Below are 15375 nucleotides of genomic sequence, written 5' to 3'. Positions count from 1 at the left end.
ATCAGACATCGATGGCACATCCTAAGAAGACGGAGCAGCTCCACAAGTGAGAACGTCTGCCCGACATCCGCCGACGCCAATAACATCTGATCGTCAGGACCCCAACCGATCAGACATCGATGGCACATCCTAAGAAGACGGAGCAGCTCCACAAGTGAGAACGTCTGCCCGACATCCGCCGACGCCAATAACATCTGATCGTCAGGACCCCAACCGATCAGACATCGATGGCGCATCCTAAGGAGACGGAGCAGCTCCACAAGTGAGAACATCTGCCCGACATCCGCCGACACCAATAACATCTGATCGTCAGGACCCCAACCGATCAGACATCGATGGCGCATCCTAAGGAGACGGAGCAGCTCCACAAGTGAGAACGTCTGCCCGACATCCGCCGACACCAATAACATCTGATCGTCAGGACCCCAACCGATCAGACATCGATGGCACATCCTAAGAAGACGGAGCAGCTCCACAAGTGAGAACGTCTGCCCGACATCCGCCGACACCAATAACATCTGATCGTCAGGACCCCAACCGATCAGACATCGATGGCACATCCTAAGGAGACGGAGCAGCTCCACAAGTGAGAACGTCTGCCCGACATCCGCCGACGCCAATAACATCTGATCGTCAGGACCCCAACCGATCAGACATCGATGGCACATCCTAAGAAGACGGAGCAGCTCCACAAGTGAGAACGTCTGCCCGACATCCGCCGACACCAATAACATCTGATCGTCAGGACCCCAACCGATCAGACATCGATGGCGCATCCTAAGGAGACGGAGCAGCTCCACAAGTGAGAACGTCTGCCCGACATCCGCCGACACCAATAACATCTGATCGTCAGGACCCCAACCGATCAGACATCGATGGCGCATCCTAAGGAGACGGAGCAGCTCCACAAGTGAGAACGTCTGCCCGACATCCGCCGACACCAATAACATCTGATCGTCAGGACCCCAACCGATCAGACATCGATGGCACATCCTAAGAAGACGGAGCAGCTCCACAAGTGAGAACGTCTGCCCGACATCCGCCGACGCCAATAACATCTGATCGTCAGGACCCCAACCGATCAGACATCGATGGCACATCCTAAGAAGACGGAGCAGCTCCACAAGTGAGAACGTCTGCCCGACATCCGCCGACGCCAATAACATCTGATCGTCAGGACCCCAACCGATCAGACATCGATGGCGCATCCTAAGGAGACGGAGCAGCTCCACAAGTGAGAACGTCTGCCCGACATCCGCCGACACCAATAACATCTGATCGTCAGGACCCCAACCGATCAGACATCGATGGCGCATCCTAAGGAGACGGAGCAGCTCCACAAGTGAGAACGTCTGCCCGACATCCGCCGACACCAATAACATCTGATCGTCAGGACCCCAACCGATCAGACATCGATGGCACATCCTAAGAAGACGGAGCAGCTCCACAAGTGAGAACGTCTGCCCGACATCCGCCGACGCCAATAACATCTGATCGTCAGGACCCCAACCGATCAGACATCGATGGCACATCCTAAGAAGACGGAGCAGCTCCACAAGTGAGAACGTCTGCCCAACATCCGCCGACGCCAATAACATCTGATCGTCAGGACCCCAACCGATCAGACATCGATGGCGCATCCTAAGGAGACGGAGCAGCTCCACAAGTGAGAACGTCTGCCCGACATCCGCCGACACCAATAACATCTGATCGTCAGGACCCCAACCGATCAGACATCGATGGCGCATCCTAAGGAGACGGAGCAGCTCCACAAGTGAGAACGTCTGCCCGACATCCGCCGACACCAATAACATCTGATCGTCAGGACCCCAACCGATCAGACATCGATGGCACATCCTAAGAAGACGGAGCAGCTCCACAAGTGAGAACGTCTGGCCGACATCCGCCGACACCAATAACATCTGATCGTCAGGACCCCAACCGATCAGACATCGATGGCACATCCTAAGGAGATGGAGCAGCTCCACAAGTGAGAACGTCTGCCCGACATCCGCCGACGCCAATAACATCTGATCGTCAGGACCCCAACCGATCAGACATCGATGGCGCATCCTAAGGAGACGGAGCAGCTCCACAAGTGAGAACGTCTTCCCGACATCCGCCGACGCCAATAACATCTGATCGTCAGGACCCCAACCGATCAGACATCGATGGCGCATCCTAAGAAGACGGAGCAGCTCCACAAGTGAGAACGTCTGCACGACATCCGCCGACACCAATAACATCTGATCGTCAACTGAACTCCTCGTGTTCTCTCCCTCTACTAACCTACCTTTGCCTGACATTGCCATCTCCGTGTGCGGTTCCACCATTACTCCAAAGCAACATGCCCGCTGCCTTGGGGTCATCCTTGATTCTGACCTTTCATTCACCCCCCACATCCGATCACTGACTCGCTCTTCTTACCTGCATCTCAAAAACATTTCTAGAATTCGCCCTTTTCTTACTTTCGACTCTGCAAAAACTCTTACTGTTTCACTTATTCATTCTCGTCTGGACTATTGTAACTCTCTACTAATCGGCCTCCCTCTTACCAAACATTCCCCGCTACAATCTGTCCTGAATGCTGCTGCCAGGATCATATTCTTCACCAACCGTTACACCGATGCCTCTACCCTGTGCCAGTCATTACACTGGCTACCCATCCTCTCCAGAATCCAGTACAAAACTATTACCCTCATCCACAAAGCACTCCATGGCTCAGCACCACCCTACATCTCCTCTCTGGTCTCAGTCTACCACCCTTCCCGTGCCCTCCGCTCCACTAATGACCTCAGGTTAGCATCCTCAATAATCAGAACCTCCCACTCCCGTCTCCAAGACTTTACACGTGCTGCGCCGATTCTTTGGAATGCACTACCTAGGTTAATACGATTAATCCCCAATCCCCACAGTTTTAAGCGTGCCCTAAAAACTCATTTGTTCAGACTGGCCTACCGCCTCAATGCATTAACCTAACGATCCCTGTGTGGCCTATTTAAAAAAAAAAACTAAACAAAAAAAAAAAACAGATTCCTCGCACTATGTTCTCATTCACTTTATGCAGTTAATAGCCCTCTGTGTCTGTACTGTTACATACTTAGGCAGTTAACTGGTTCATGCAGCTTTACATGAACACCTGAGCCTTACACTATGGCCGGTCCCAATAACTATAGCATTTGTTACCATCCACCTCTCGTGTCTCCCCTTTTCCTCATAGTCTGTAAGCTTGCGAGCAGGGCCCTCATTCCTCCTGGTATCTGTTTTGAACTGTATTTCTGTAATGCTGTAATGTCTGTACAAGTCCCCTCTATAATTTGTAAAGCGCTGCGGAATATGTTGGCGCTATATAAATAAAAATTATTATTATTATTATTATCGTCAGGACCCCAACCGATCAGACATCGATGGCACATCCTAAGAAGACGGAGCAGCTCCAGAAGTGAGAACGTCTGCACGACATCCGCCGACGCCAATAACATCTGATCGTCAGGACCCCAACCAATCAGACATCGATGGCGCATCCTAAGGAGACGTCATCAATATAAAAGGATTGGACAATTTTTTGTAATGGCCAGCGAAATCTATATATTTTTTGTTTTCCTTTTTTATTTTACTTATATAGCGCCATTAATTCTCCAGCGCTTTACAGACATCTTCATCGCTGTCCCCATTGGGGCTCACAATCTACATTCCCTATCAGTCGGTCTTTGGAGTGTGGGAGGAAACACACAAACTCTTTGCAGATGTTGTCCTTGGATATATATTAGTATTGTCCAATTGTTTTGGGACTGACACAAATTTTGTTTTTCACACCGTTTGCTGCTTCCCTGTTTTTTGATCTTTTAGGCTACGTTCACATTTGCGTTGTTGGGCGTTGCGTCGGCGACGCAACGCACAACGCATGCAGAACGCATGCAAAAACGCATTGTTTTGTGACGCATGCGTCCATTTTTGGCTTGATTTTGGACGCAAAAAAAATGCAACATGCAGCGTCCTCTGCGCCCTGACGCTTGCGTCACAAAACGCAAGACAACGCATGTCCATGCGCCCCCATGTTAAATATAGGGGCACATGACGAATGCGTCGCCGCGGTTGCGCCCGACCCAACGCAAATGTGAACGTAGCCTTAGTCAGATATTTCTGTGGCTACTGAAGCCTAACTATAAGTTTTTCATACATTTTTAAAGGGAACGTGACGGTTTTCTTCAAGCCCCCCTAAAATGTCCCATGTATTTACTGATCCCTTTTATTTACTTACTAAAAATCTTATAGATTTTAGAACATACCTAAACTCATTTGTATAACTGGGCTCATGGTATGCTAATTTAGTGGGTGACTTGTCATGGGGACACTGTGATCTTGACTAACGTGATTTACGAGAGCGGCATCACCACTGGCTATTGGCAAATCTTTGTCTTTCTGAGGATGTGCAGTAAGCCGGGTGTATGCACCCCAGTCTCACCGGTGGACTCCACATGCCCAGGGAGGCGACATTGGCTCAGGATTCGGACAGCAGCCATATTTGCAAACAGTTAGTGGTGATGCTGCCCTGAGAAGATCTGGGGAGTTTCCTGATCATGAACCCAAAATGTCAATGTACTGTTTTCCAAGCTATTTAGTTACCACTTTTGCCTGGTGGCACAGTCTCCAGCATGGTGGGAAAGGTATTTTTCATCACCAAATTGATCCTGGGTCGTTGGGAGAAGTTGTTCTAAGAGTATGTTTAGGTGTCATTCTTTATTCCTAGGTATAGCTGTGAGTGAGCCCACTATTTTGGTCGAAAAGTAGCCCCACACAACTGGTCTCAGGATGCTTTCCCTTTGACATGACACAGGACTCATGGTTGTGACCACCTTTTCTTTGGACAATCGTTCTTTCAGATGTTCCAAATGGTCTGAAAGGGGCTTCGTCAGAGAAAGTAACTGTACCCCAGTTCTTTAAAATCCCAGTGGTTCCCGCAGAGTTAATTTTCTCGGATGTGATGAAAACCGGCTCCCAGGACACTTTTACGTTCTCTCGTAAAGACCTCTAAATGTTGTCGCCCACATGGTCTCCAGACCAATCTCCAGCAGTCATTGATTTCAAGACAAAAGCAGCACTTATTCTCGAAAAGGACAAATTTATTTTCCAACCTCCATTACCGTCTTGCTCTGCACCATGATAACCTTTGAGAACTGTGGCGTGAGGTCAATGAAGCTCCTGTAGCTGGACAGCTGGCTCGTACCCCAATGTGGGGTAGACTCCTCGTGGTTTGTCTAGATACTGTTTGACACCTTTGGCTTGATGTGTGATGTCTAGTGTTGAGCATTCCGATACCGCAAGTATCGGGTATCGGCCGATACTTGCGGTATCGGAATTCCGATACCGAGATCCGATATTTTTGTGATATCGGGTATCGGTATCGGAAGTGTAAAATAAAGAATTAAAATAAAAAATATTGTTATATTCACCTCTCCGGCGGCCCCTGGACATCAGTGGGAGGATCCGGCGTCCGGCACGGCTTCTTTCTTCAAAATGCGCGCCTTTAGGACCTGTGGTATGACGTCCCGGCTTCTGATTGGTCGCGTGCCGCCCATGTGACCGCCACGCGACCAATCAGAAGCCGCGACGTCATTCCTCAGCTAAAGTCCTAGAATGAGCGCCTTTTAGGACCTGAGGAATGACGTCGCGGCTTCTGATTGGTCGCGTGGCGGTCACATGGGCGGCACGCGACCAATCAGAAGCCGGGACGTCATTCCACAGGTCCTAAAGGCGCGCATTTTGAAGAAAGAAGCCGTGCCGGATGCCGGATCCTCCCGCTGATGTCCAGGGGCCGCCGGAGAGGTGAATATAACAATATTTTTTATTTTAATTCTTTATTTTACACTTTAATATGGATCCCAGGGCCTGAAGGAGAGTTTCCTCTCCTTCAGACCCTGGGATCCATGAGGATACATTCCGATACTTGATGTCCCATTGACTTGTATTGGTATCGGATATCGGTATCGGCGATATCCGATATTTTTCGGGTATCGGCCGATACTATCCGATACCGATACTTTCAAGTATCGGATGGTATCGCTCAACACTAGTGATGTCTAATTTCACTTGTACAGAATGGATCACTACATGTTATTCTTTGAATCTGATAAGACCACATCACCAGTGCTTAGAAATGTATTTCACAAGGAAACATCCCATTTGTCCTATTCCTGGGATAATACAATCTTCATAATAGATATGTACTGTATGTGCCTGTATTTCTCAGCATTGAGGAAACCATTAATCCTGACCAAATCACCAACTTTGCTGTAACTCAGCCCCAAACTTGCAAGAAGCCTCCACCATGCTTTACTATTGCCTGCGGACACTCATTATTGCACCGCTCTTTATTTATATTTTGGTGGCAAACTGCCTTCTGTTTCCAAATATTTCACCTTTTACTCATCTGTCCAGAGCACCTGCTGGCAGTTTTCTACACCCCAGTTTTTATACTTTCGTGCATAGGTAAGGCACTTGGCCTTGTTTTCATATTGGAGGTATGTTGTTTGTCACAATTCTTACACTTCCAGCAAGACTGTTCTGAACATTACATGGATGCGCCTGGATCTCACTGGTTGCTGCCAGTCCAGAGCTGAGGGCGCTACTGAACAGCTTCCGATGTCAAAAGGAAGTAAGCATGATGTGTCTTTCATCTGGTGCACTAAGTTTCCTTGGCCAACCACTGCATCTATGGTCCTCAGTGCTGCCTCTTTCTTGGTGTCTCCAATGCTGAGGAATACAGGTACATACTTATCCATCATGTAATACCATCAAGAAAGTGTCTGATTGCCTCCAATTTAATTCTGCAACAGGACAATGATACCAAACATACAGTCAATGTCATTAAGAGTAGAGATGAATGAATATTTAAATGTTCGAGTCGGATTAAGATCGCCGGTTAAGCAATATTAGCCGATTTATTTGTCGAATATTTGCCGAACATAGCTGAATGTCATTGGAGTCATTGTAAGGCAAAAACAAATGCACACACACCTTCAATCGAGCCCAAAAGCTGCCAAAACACATCAAATTATGGGCAGACACCAGGAAAGTGGCAATAATTTCACCAGAGTAGAAATAGTATAATGGGAAGCGACCTCTCTTCCACTGCATCCAACCCAGCAGATGTAGACCCAACCAGGAGTGTTCACATTTCCAACAATTAGTGTGTCACGATACAGCTGTTGGGTGACCCGGAACCAGGGGCTCATTCCTTGTCCCTGACACTAGGGGGCACCCTAGCTCGCCCTATTCCCCCAGATACTTCTGAAGGTGAAGATGCTGCGACCGACACTCTTGTCTTATCTCCTGAGTTAGCCCTTCGTCTGTTCTCTTCCCCCAACCATAGAAGAGGGGCACTATTGTGCACCGCAGTACACCAACCCAACAAAACAAGGCTAAACAAATGAGGATTAACAGAAAACAGGCATACAAAATATTCACTCACATATAACTGAGGAATGCACCTGGCAGTGGAGGAAGGGAAATAAACTAAAGTAGAGGAGGGAAGGGAATTACCACACTTACAAACCACAGTCACAGATAACTCCTCCAGAACTACTTCTCATATGAACTCTCCTCCTAAGCCATGCAGCAAATAATAGCTCTGACATGGATTTGAATCAGAAGCCAGATTATAAAGGGAACGGAGCAGGAGTTGCTAACTGAGCTCAGCTGAGAGCCCAGATTTTTCCAACATGGCCGATTAAACCCTGTTCTGCCAAAAGGAATAAACATAATTAAAATGAAGGATAAGTGCTTCTTCTCAGCGCAGAAGTAGGAGCAATCAGACGCCACGGTCTTCTAGCTCCTCTTTGTTGCTGAAACCCCATGACAGTACCCCCCTTCCATGAGAGACCTTCGTAAGGACTGGGTTTATCAGGGTGTGCCATGTGAAAAGACTGGACCAGTCTAGCCGCATGATAACCTCATCCTCTTCTCAGGAACGTACTCCCTCCAGTGTCCAGATACGGAAGCGACCGATGGACTAAATGAAAATCCATGATTTTTGCTATCTGACATTCCAAGTTTCCATCAACAATGACAGGAGATGGTGGTAGTGGCGATGGTATTGAAGAAGTACTGTATTTTTGGAGGAGAGGTCGATATAATACATTGTATATAAACCTGGGACCCAGTTTCCAAGATGGAACCTTCAACTTAATGCTCCTAGAGGGTAACCACATCAAGTCACCAACGCACAGGTCCGGACACACCAAACGTCTCCAATCCGCCACACTCTTATATCTGGATCCCATTTTCCTGAAATTATTAGTAATCCCCTGCCATAAGGATGTAACAGATGATGAAAACCATTCCTCTTCAGGTTACCCAAAAGTACGATTTTTATTAAAGGAACTGAACTGAGGATGGAACCCATATGCCCTGAAGTACGGAGACTTACCAGTAGATTCATGACAACGATTTTTATTTACAGCGAATTTGGCTAACGTTAAGTAATCATTCCTTTTGATTTTCAGAAAAACAACACCTGAGATACAGCCTCAGATTCTGGCTAACCCACTCAGTCTGCCCATCATACTGTGGGTGAAATGCCAAAGTGAATGAGAGATGGATCCCCACATAGGTGCAAAATGTCCTCCAAAACTTGGCTACAAACTGTACCCCCGATCAGAAACGATATCGGTTGGGATCTCATGTAACCTTACAATTGTCCTGATGAAAATTTGTGCCAAGGACTGATAAAATGATACAATTAGACATCTTACTGAATCTGTCTACTGTTAGCACCACACCAGATCCCTGCTCTGACACATAGGGTCTACGTTGTGTTTCTTTACTCACCCAATGCTGCAGGTTCTTCCCTTCCCCATGCTCAGCATGCTTCCAGCCGGTTCTCTAGCCATGTCTTTAGGGCACGCGCATGTGTGCTCCTGCCCTCTTAAAGGGCCAGCATGTGCACTTGCTATTTCCTCCCCAGTCAATGGCTCTGGGACATTATGTATATATTGCTTCCTCCCCACTGGGGAGGTGCCTTAGCAACCTTCCTGTTTCACAGTCTAAGTTGTATAAGGTTGCATACCCGTCCCCACTGCACTCAACTGCAGACCCTGCTTTGTGCACTCTTAATGCAGATCCATAACAAGAATTTATTTCTGTTAATGTTGATGATTATGGCTTCAATAATCCCCATGATTGTGGAGCATACTGAAACAGACTAAGGGACCTTTTTAAATGCTTAGGAAGCCTTTCAAATCTTTTTTGTTAATTATTCTAATTTACTGAGATAGTGACTTTTGGGTTTTCTCTGGCTGTAAGCCATAATCATCAACATTAACAGAGATAAACACTTGAAATACAGTAGATCCCTCTGTTTGTAATGACTTTTCATAATATATAAGTTTCACTTTTTGTTTTGAAGATATTGAAATAAATTAACTTTTTGATGATATTCTAATTTTGTGAGAAGCATCTGTAGATGCTATAACTACTACTTTTTGAAGAAGAGGTACTAGTTCACACTTATCTCTTCCCCCAGGGAAACAGTGAGACAAGGCATCAGCCTTAATGTTTTTGTGACATAGTGGCAGACACCAACAAAGCGGCATCAATTTCACCAAGGTAGAAATAGTATAATGGGGAGTGACCTCTCTTCCATTATAGCCAACCCAGTAGGTGTAGACACAACCAGAGGGGTTCACATTTCCAACAATTACTGGCAGACACCAACAAAGTGGCATCAATTTCACCCGAGTAGAAATAGTATAATAGTATAGTATATAGTATATAATAGTGTAATGGGGAGTGACATCTCTTACACTACAGCCAACCCAGCAGATGTAGACTAAACCAGCAGTGTTAAAATTTCCAAAAATTAGTGCCTGACACCATCGAATTGGTATCAATTTTATGCGAGTAGAAATAGTGTAATAGCGACTGACATGTCTTCCATTACAGCCAACCCAACAGATGGAGACCCAACCAGGAGTTTTCACATTTCCACAAAGTAGTGTTAACATCTGCAGCAGCAGCCACAGCAGGCACAGGAGCCCCACTAAAGATATCACAGACTTCAATTACGCAAGATCAATGCAGCACACAAAAAACTACAACATAGCCTAGTCTGTACACTCTGCGACTGGGGTGCAGAAGTCCTTGGAGATCCATGACTTGTTCATCTTGATGAAAGTTAGGTGTTCTACACTTTCAGGGGACAAACGGCTGTGCTTTTCCGTCAGGACACCACCAGCAGCGCTGATGACACATTCCGCAAGAAAGCTTGCTGCCGGGTATGGTAAAACCTACAAGGCTTTTGAGGCCATCCATTTTTGAAGACCAATATGGGAAAGGGTCCAAACCCTCCCTGATGGTATTGTTATTTAGTTCTAGATACTCCTGCACCATCCTCTCCATTCATTTAGCACATGTCAGACTTGGACTCTGTTGTGCTGGTGAATGAGCTGGTCAAAAAAAGTGTCAAATGACTCACACAAATTGCTTCTGCCACTTACACTACTGCTGCTGCTAATGTTTTGGGGTTGACAAATTGTCATGCATGAGGTTGGAAGTCTAGAGCTGCAATGCACGCTGTGTGCCTCACTGCTGTCTTGGGGAAACCTCTCTTAAGGTTGTGTAAAAGCATGTTTTGTTACTCAAGCATTCGTGGCTCCTTTTCCAGGGTGGGAAGCATCTGGCAAAATTTACTTTCATAATGTGGGTCTAACAGAGTGGCAACCCAGAAGTCAGCACTATTTCAAATCATAACTATACTGGGATCATGTTGCAGATAGTGCAGCAAGAAGGGACTCATATACCGAGGTATACCATGAGGTCCAAGCCCATGCTATGTTGGTGGCTGGGTAACAATGATGCTTGTTTCCTTGTTTCCCTCAATGAACAACAGAGGGGAGATGATTATCCTCTTCATCTCCTGACAGTTGCTCGCCCATCACCTCTTCTTCTTCCATTTGTTCATCAGCTCTTGCACCTTCACTAACAGTTTGCCTGGTATCACCAGCCCCCCTCGATCACAGTAATCCACACTTCCGCATCCTCCTCTGCTTCCTCCTCTTCCTATGGGATGACCAACTCCTCCTGCAGGCTATTCAAAGTCTGCTCCAGCATATAGATGACCGGAAGAGTGATGCTGATGATGGCATCGTCAGCACAAACCATCTTAGTAGATATAAACCATGTCCATACAATGTTAGCTCATCCTATACGACATGACATACTGTGTCAGGGCTTGTTGCTGCTGCTACAGTCCCTGCAACATGTGCAGAGTGGAATTCCACCGTATCAGCACATCGCATATCAATCTGTTAACTGACATGGACAAAGACCTCTATATCGATGAAAGTTGATGACCTGAGGGGTGCGAATGACGGAAGTGAGCATACAGCTTTCATGCTTTCTGCAGCAGCTCACCCAGGCCAGGATAATGGTGGAAAAATCACTGTACCACCAGGTTGAGGACATGAGACATGCAAGGCACACGTGTAAGCTTGCCTTGGCGTAGGGCTGCCACCAGATTCACACCATTATCGGACATGATCTTCCCTGGATCCATGTTCAGCGGAGACAGCCATTGCTCAAACTCAGCCTGGAGAGTTGTCCACAACTCTTCAACTATATGACTGCAATCTCCAAAGCATATCAATTTTAACACTGCGGTGACCCCTGAAATACAGAAGTATGTCCTGCAAGCCTTGGAATTCCAAGACTTGTGGATCAGCCCTTCTGTGCCTGCCCCCACAGCCGCCTGTGTCACCCGGTGCCCAGTCTGCGAGATGTAATGCCCTTGGGCATGCTAACTCGTCCAAGTGTCTGTAGTGAAATGCACCCTGGCAGACATAGATTTACTCAAGGAACTGGTGATGTGGTCTGCAACATGCTGGTGCAGGGCAGACACAACTTTCTTAGAGAAGTAATGGTGACAGATTGGGGTTGGTGGAATTCAACCTTTTATCTTTGTCATGTGTAGTAGGAAACAATCTTTTATGTGTAACAAATGAAAGCGGAGGCACAGGTGTTGCAGTACATATTCGTTTATTTCAATTTTGTGGAACCACGGGACCATGAACCAAGATAACTGCAGGGGGCATAACTATGCGAGCCCCAGACACCCATAGTAAACCCCCTCGAACAGGGTCAGAATGCAATGCCAAGAGGACACAGGTGGTACTTACAGACAGAGCCCAGTTATTTGGAAGCTGGCCCAGCGGTGCAGATATTCAGGCAGGGATAACAGACAGAGTAGTAGTAGTCAGCTTACTGGTAGCGTAAGCAAGGGACAGAGCTGGCTCAGGCAATACTGTCGTGGTCCTGGGTCCAGGTTAGTAGAACGGCTGGACCAGATAGCAGTAGTAGAGGCAGTGCAGGTATCATTCCTGGTTCCGAGTAAAGAGTCACCAGTAGTCTGAGGAGACAAACAGTATTAGCAGTATACAAGGAAGACTCAGGCAAGGCACAGCAGGGCTCAGAGCAAACAGAAGACTAAGCCGGAAATTAGCAACAGGAATCACTTGTTGCTCTGGTGCCCTCCCAATGGCAGAGGGGCCAGAAATAACACAGCATAACATGATTGGTTAATAGCATATTTTTAAAAAATGTGCGCTGTCTCTTTAAGAGACCGGAAGCGTGCACGCGCGTGCCCTCAGTACCACAGCAGGACGCCGGGGAGCAGAGAGAGTGGGAGCCCTGACAGGGGGCCCCGCGGATGTACGGGCGCAGGCACGGGCATAACATGTGACCACAAATGTGGGACCGAAGGCTGGCTGCAGTGCTGAGAGTGGGTGGAGTTCTGAACAAACTGCTGGACCATGTATGACGTGCAGGTGGACATGTTACGGTGGATTGATAAAGTTGTGGGGTGCTCATTCTCTGAGATAGGTAAAAAAACACAGGCATGTCTGCTGCCGTTACAGTTGATGGGCTCTCACTCAGCCTGACTGGAACGAGTAAAGAACCAGCGGTTATGCAGTCGGATACCTGTGTGACAATACTTTGCACAGTAATGGAGGAGGAAGAAGCAACAGATGTAGTTGATGGAATAGCTGATGGTTGTTGAGGTCAACTGGTCCGCATTTTATCACTACGGGATTGCCAGAGTAACACATGTTGATTGCTCATGGGGAGGTTTATGCATGTAGTAGTCAAACTATTGCACATTTTCCCTCTATTCAGTTTTTTTTGCAAAGTTGGCTGATATTGTGAGTTGGCTTATCCTTTGCGGTGTCAAAATAGGCCCAGGCTAGGCAACCCTTGCCATCCTGGCAAGTTGCAGACTCGCGAATGCTGCTGGCCATACAACTTGTGTCTGAGAATGCAGTGCTTGTCGTGGTTGCATCACTCAGTGTCTGCCCTGTACGGCACAATATAACCTCCCCGTGTTCCTCCTCCTCAAATGAAACTACTCAGCTGCGTGCCTCTGTTTTCACACCAAGTGGGATCTACAACCTCATCATCAACCTCTGTTATCCCATTCCTCGCCCTTAGAGTCACTCTCCTCCTCTTCATGCCCTGACAGCACAGTACAGTCTGTGTGAGAGTCAGATATCTGAGTCTCATTAGGATCATCACTCCTTTCCCCCGGGTTTAACGTCTGGTGACAAGGGTCAGGATGTTGCTCGGACTCTAATTTGTTCTGCCCCAGACCCAAGTTTTAAAAAATGTGGGCATCGGCTCAGATGATATCTTCCTCTTGACTATGTGAATCTTTGGAGTACACCTCTGATGCCCATGGCATAGAATGTGTGAACAGCTCTGTAGAATCACCGATTTGTGGTTCCAGTCAGTTGGGCGGTGTGAGAGTTGTGATGCTGGGGGAAGCAAGGGTAATTGGGGTGACAACTCTGTAGATGGTACTGTGTGTGATGTTGAGGTGGAGAAAAAGGAGGAGAGGTTACTTGAAGCTGCGCTTGCCATCAATTTGAGCAGATGCTCTTTCTGGGCCTCATTAACAAGGTGCACCGCTGTACGGCTGCCAAAGAAATGGAGTAGAGTAGCCCCTCCAGTAACATAAGTTGTGTTTGGATAGGACATGACGGTGATGGTTCACTTGTGCTTTCACTAACATTACGACATCCCCCACGTACACCTTTAACAACAAGCCTATTCCTATGCATTAGTGATGCATTATATTATCCTTCATGCCAAAAATTCTCACATTTTTAGTCAATTGTATGCCTATTCTGATATGAGTTAGCTACTTTGTTGTGATTTTTTTACGATCACATCTTTATTGTACACCTGCGATGCTGTCAACATTTGGAGCTTTAGACCTTTGTTATTTCCAGTACCTGTTCCTGAATTTAAAAAAATGTAATTGATTTTTCCAAATGAAAAATTATGTTTTTATTACCAATTATTTGTCACTTCTAGATTGTGACGGGGGCAAATACTAGAAATCTGTTTTAAGTTTGTGTTGTGAATAAATCTTTATCTTTGTAGGCACTATTGTTTTAATTTGAAAGAAAAATATCATGCAGTCCATTATTACAGTCTTTAGAAGGTGATGGAGAGCTGCCATTCCCCCCACAAGTTGTAAACAGAACTACAGTGGGCACAAAAAGTATTCAGACCCCTTTACATTTTTCACTCTTTGTTTCATTGCAGCCATTTGGTTAATTCAAAAAAGTTCATTTTTTCTCATTAATGTGCACTCTGCACCCCATCTTAAATGAAAACAAAAAAACAGAAATGTAGTAATTTTTGCAAATATATTAAAAAAGAAAAACTGAAATATCACATGGTCATAAATATTCAGCCCCTTTGCTCAGTATTGAGTAGAAGCACCTTTTGAGCTAGTACAGCCATGAGTCTTCTGGGGAATGATGCAACAAGTTTTTCACACCTGGATTTGGGGATCCTCTGCCATTCTTCCTTGCAGATCCTCTCCAGTTCCGTCAGGTTGGATGATGAACGTTGGTGGACAGCCATTTTCAGGTCTCTCCAGAGATGCTCAATTGGGTTTGGGTCAGGTCTCTGGCTGGGCCAGTCAAGAATGGTCACAGAGATGTTCTGAAGCCGCTCCTTTGTTATTTTAGCTGTATGCTTAGGGTCATTGCCTTGTTGGAAGGTGAACCTTCGGCCAAGTCTGAGGTCCAGAGCACTCTAGAAGAGGTTTTCATCCAGGATATCTCTGTCCTTGGCCACATTCATATTTCCTTCAATGACAACCAGTCATCCTGTCCCTGCAGCTGAAAAACACCCCCATAGCATGATGCTGCCACCACCATGTTTCACTGTTGGGATTGTATTGGGCAGGTGATGAGCAGTGCTTGGTTTTCTCCTCACATAGTGCTTAGAATTGTCACCAAAAAGGTCTATCTTCGTCTCATCAGACCAGAGAATCTTATGTCTCATAGTCTGAGAGTCCTTCATGTGTTT

Source organism: Ranitomeya imitator, chromosome 1 (genome assembly GCF_032444005.1).
Source record: "Ranitomeya imitator isolate aRanImi1 chromosome 1, aRanImi1.pri, whole genome shotgun sequence".
NCBI lineage: Eukaryota > Metazoa > Chordata > Amphibia > Anura > Dendrobatidae > Ranitomeya > Ranitomeya imitator.
The sequence above is the reverse complement of the archived record's forward strand: the minus strand, read 5'-3'. Positions refer to the sequence as shown.